This window comes from Scylla paramamosain, chromosome 36 (assembly GCF_035594125.1).
Source record: "Scylla paramamosain isolate STU-SP2022 chromosome 36, ASM3559412v1, whole genome shotgun sequence".
Classification (NCBI taxonomy): domain Eukaryota; kingdom Metazoa; phylum Arthropoda; class Malacostraca; order Decapoda; family Portunidae; genus Scylla; species Scylla paramamosain.
In genome coordinates this window covers 14,419,408-14,424,407 of record NC_087186.1, presented here as the reverse complement: position 1 = coordinate 14,424,407, position 5,000 = coordinate 14,419,408, and the positions used below count along the sequence as shown (strand labels likewise).

The 5,000-nt window shown below is 41.5% G+C and overlaps 1 protein-coding gene across 1 annotated transcript in view; it reads left to right on the top strand.

Annotated features, from left to right (window-relative positions):
* Positions 1–5,000, top strand: part of LOC135091050 (calcium uniporter protein, mitochondrial-like) — a 165,735-nt gene that overhangs the window by 11,121 nt on the left and 149,614 nt on the right. The window lies entirely within an intron of this gene.

Genomic DNA, 5,000 nt, shown 5'->3' with positions numbered 1-5,000 from the left:
TTCTTTTTTCTTTTTTTTTTTTTTGTTTATTTTTTCGTTTGTGTGTTTCTGTTTCATCTTGTGTTTTGTTGCGTTTTATTCGCATTTTTTTTTCTCTTTTGTTTGTTATTTATTTTTATGTATTAAGAGATAGATAGATAAATAGATAAATAGATGGATAGACAAACAAAATAGACAGACAGGTAGATAGACAGCTAGACAAAGCCACAAATAAACAGACAGAAAGACAAAAATAGCTAGATAAACACAGATAGATAGATAGACAGACAGATATACAAGTAGATAGATAGACAGACAGATACATAGATAAACAAACAAACAGACACACAGACACACAAATACATAAACACACAGATGAGCCAAAATAAACTAAACAAGGGAGATATAAGAAGATGAAAATATGAGTAAGAGAAGAGGGAAAAATTTATGATACTTCTCCCTCCCTTGTGCTTTAACATATCCCAAGCTGAGACAGACTCCAAAAGGGCAGATTTCGCCTTGCATTTAAATGGGAATTCCAGGCTTAATATGAATAGGAAACTGCAAGGTGGCGGCTGTTAACACGTACACACACACATACACACACACACACACACACACACACACACACACACACACACACACACACACACACACACACACACGTTTGATGAATACACAGAGGCATTCACTATTACGTGCATATGAGAGAGAGAGAGAGAGAGAGAGAGAGAGAGAGAGAGAGAGAGAGAGAGAGAGAGAGAGAGAGAGAGAGAGAGAGAGAGAATTGTTTCTTTTCATAATCCCTCATAATTTGAACTTTCTTTTTACCTCTCTCTCTCTCTCTCTCTCTCTCTCTCTCTCTCTCTCTCTCTCTCTCTCTCTCTCTCTCTCTCTCTCTCTCTCTCTCTCTTAATCACCATGTTTGCTTTTTTAATTCTCTTTATTTTCTTTCGTTCTCTTCATGTTGTTTGTTTAATCTTTTCTTCTTCTTCTTCCCTTCTTGCATCTTCTTTCCTTTATTATCATCTTCTCTTTCTCTCTCACTTTTTCTAATCTTTATTAAGAGGGAAGGAGGAAGGGACCGGAAGAAGAGGTTAAAAGAGATAGATAGATAGATAGAAGAGGAGAGAGAGAGAGAGAGAGAGAGAGAGAGAGAGAGAGAGAGAGAGAGAGAGAGAGAGAGAGAGAGAGAGAGAGAGAGAGAGATTAGGATAGGTGTGTAATCTTGCAGGTAGGTTTAATTAGTTCGTGTTCAGGCAAGGTTGTGCTTGTTACAGGTACAGATAGGTAAGGTAGGGCAGAGAGAGAGAGAGAGAGAGAGAGAGAGAGAGAGAGAGAGAGAGAGAGAGAGAGAGAGAGAGAGAGAGAGAGGGTTTAATAGCTTTTGTTATTTTCCTTAATCCTTTTGTTTCGTTTGAAATGTTTTTGTAAATCCGTGAATTAATTTCGTTAATCCCTCGTTTCTCTTTTTTTTTCTTTTTTATTTCTTCCATTTATCGCTATTTTTCATGTTTCCTCTTCCTTCTGTTTGTGTATCATCTTTCTTTTTTTTTCCTCTTACATTCTTCTCAATTTTCCTTCGTTCCTTCATTGTCTTGCTTTTCTTTACGCATTTTCTTTTATTCTACTTTTGCTTTTTCGTTTATTTCCCTTTCCTTAACAATTATTTCTCCTTCCTTCCTTCCTTCCTTCCTTCCTTCCTTCCTTCCCTCCTTCCTTCCTTCCTTCCTTCCTTCCTTCCTTTTTTCAGTGCACTTAACCTAAGCTTTCCTCCTCCTCCTCCTCCTCCTCCTCCTCCTCCTCCTCCTCCTCCTCCTCCTCCTCCTCCTCCTCCTCCTCCTCCTCCTCCTCCAACAATTATTATGCAACAAAGACTAAATATTAAAGAGACGGTAGTGATGGCTTGTTCCTCGGCGACTTACTGGTGACCCCGTCACAGTAATGGTAAAGGGAACGGAGTCCTTGCAGAGCAACTCACCCGTCACTACAGTCATGTAGTTAAGTGTACCTCACTCAGTCACAAATTAAAGAAAAGGAAGCGCCTCATCAGATGACACGAATATTGGGATTGTATGTAGACTGTTGTAGCAGAAGGAGACCTCATCTCTCTTACTGCCCTCTCAGATTCCATGTTGTTTTTCTATTCATCATGGTACCATTCCATGTATCCGGCTACCTTCGCCTGGAGGGATGGGGGTGGGGAGGAGCCTTCTTCTGTGCTATCCTGTCTCTCACACTAACACCTAGAGTAGAATAGTTACTCAAACAGCCTTGCATGGACCACAGGGTCTGTTACTGTTTGGACTTCCTTTGTGTTCCTCCTCCTCCTCCTCCTCCTCCTCCCCCTCCTCCTCCTCCTCCTCCTCCACACCATATCACACCTCTTCCATCACTTTCCCTTCTTCCATCCATCCATTCTTCTGTGTATCTATCCCTCTATTCATCTTCCTTTACCTCCCCTTCCTTCCTTCCTTCCTTCCCTCCTTCCTTCCTTCCTTCCTTCCTTCCTTCCTTCCTTCCTTCCTATTAGCAAGTTAAGAGAGTATCCACTGGCCAAATTTCCCTCACTGTCTCTTCTTCTCTCCATCTCTCCAGTTGTCTCTTCTATGTCTTCAAGTTTCCTCATGTTTCCCTCCTCCGGGAGATGCCATTTGACACCTGGAGGAGGAGGAGGAGGAGGAGGAGGAAAAGAAGAAGAGGTATTGGGTTTTTTAAAGGAGTGCTCTTCAGTGTTTTTTTTTTCTTTTTTTTCATGATTATGGATTTGTGATAGATGGATGAATGAATGAATGGGTGGATGGATAGATAGATAGGTAGATAGATAGATAGATAGATAGATAGATAGATAGATAGATAGATGGATGGATGGATGGATGGATAGACGAATTAAGTAATAGTATGAAGACACCTACTACTACTACTACTACTACTACTACTACTACTACTACTACTACTACTACTACTACTACTACTACTACTGACAATACCTGAGGGAGAAAGTGAACATTCTCTGCAAAAAACACCTCGTCAAATTCTTTCCCTAACTTTCAATAACAGAAGGAAAAAAATTGTTCCTAACTTCCTACAATGGCAATACTTTTCCTTAGGCCTATTTTTTTTCCCCGGGTTTTTTTCCTCTTTTTTTCATTTTTTCAAATTTTTTGTTTCATTTTTTTCTTTTTGTATTTTTCATTTTGCTTCTTTTTCTTTTTTTCATTCTTTTCCACTTCCTTTCTTTCTTTTTTTCCTTCCTTCTGTTTTCCTTCCCTCTTTCACTTTTGTCATGCTTCATTTCGTTTCCTTCTCTCCTTCCTTTCTTCCTATATTCCTTCATATCTTCCTTCCTTCCTTCCTTCCTTCCTTCATTCTTTCTCTTTTATCTCCTTCCTTGTCGTATTTCTTCTCTCCGTCCTTCCCTTTCCTAAGTTATGCCTCCCTCTCTCTCTCTCTCTCTCTCTCTCTCTCTCTCTCTCTCTCTCTCTCTCTCTCTCTCTCTCTCTCTCTCTCTCTCTCTCTCTGATAAGAAGACTGTGCTTAATCTTCTCTCATCCTCTCTCCTTCACTTTCCCTCAAAAGACCTCTCTCTCTCTCTCTCTCTCTCTCTCTCTCTCTCTCTCTCTCTCTCTCTCTCTCTCTCTCTCTCTCTCTCTCTCTCTCTCTCTCTCTCTCTCAGATAAAACTCCCTTTTGAAAACCTCTCAACCTTCTTTTCATTCCTCCCTATCTCTCCTTCCCTCCCTCTCTCTCCCTCCCTTTCTTGCTTCTCTCTCCCTCTCTTCTTCTCTTCCGTCAATCTTTTTATTCAGTTTTTGTCTTTTTCTTTTCTTTTTCCTTTCTTATTTTGGTGTTTTTCTCTCTCTTCTTTCTTCCTCTCTTTCTATTCTTTCTTTTTTTTCATTTCTTTTCGCTTCAAGTAGTTTTCAATTTTTCTTCTTTTTTATCTCATCTTTTATTGCGTCTCTCTCTCTCTCTCTCTCTCTCTCTCTCTCTCTCTCTCTCTCTCTCTCTCTCTCTCTCTCTCTCTCTCTCTCTCTCTCTCTCTCTCTCTCTCTCTCTCTACGTGTTCCTGTCTCTTTCTCTCTGTCTGTCTGTCTGTCTGTCTGTCTGTCTGTCTGTCTATCTTCGTATATATTAATTAATATTTATTCATTATTTATTTTATGATGTTATTTAATATTGTTTGTCTCTTATCTTTTTCTTTCTCTCTCTCCCTCCCTTCCTTCCCGTCTTGCTTATCTCCCTTCCTTCCCTCCCTCCCTTCTCTCTCTCTCTCTCTCTCTCTCTCTCTCTCTCTCTCTCTCTCTCTCTCTCTCTCTCTCTCTCTCTCTCTCTTCATATTGAATGTTGATGAAGAGAAGGCGAGCAGGATTTCACTAATATTACTCTCTCTCTCTCTCTCTCTCTCTCTCTCTCTCTCTCTCTCTCTCTCTCTCTCTCTCTCTCTCTCTCTCTCTCTCTCTCTCTCTCTCTCTCTCTCTCTCATGCAATTGTCATGATGATGGTCCACCTTCTCCTCCTCCTCCTCCTCCTCCTCCTCCTCCTCCCCCTCCTCTTCCTTCTCCTCCTCCTCCTCCTCCTCCTCCTCCTCCTCCTCCTCCTCCTCCTCCTCCTCCTCCTCCTCCTCCTCCTCTTCCGATATTCATTCCTCCTAGTAATATTTCTCTTTCCCTTTAATGCCTCACCACTTCAATCTCTCTCTCTCTCTCTCTCTCTCTCTCTCTCTCTCTCTCTCTCTCTCTCTCTCTCTCTCTCTCTCTCTCTCTGGAAATGTTCACGCACGCAGTAATTCATTTCTGCCGAACGAGGCCGCAGGGGGAGGGGGTGGGCATGTGGGGGTGGTGGGAGGGGGTAGAGGGGTGGGAGAGAGAGAGAGAGAGAGAGAGAGAGAGAGAGAGAGAGAGAGGGGGCGAGGTGATGAGATAGTGAAATAGTTCTCATAGTTGGCACTGTCTGTCTGTCTGTCTGTCTGTCTGTCTTTTTGTTTGTTTGTCTGTTTGTTTGTTTCTCTCTCTCTCTCTC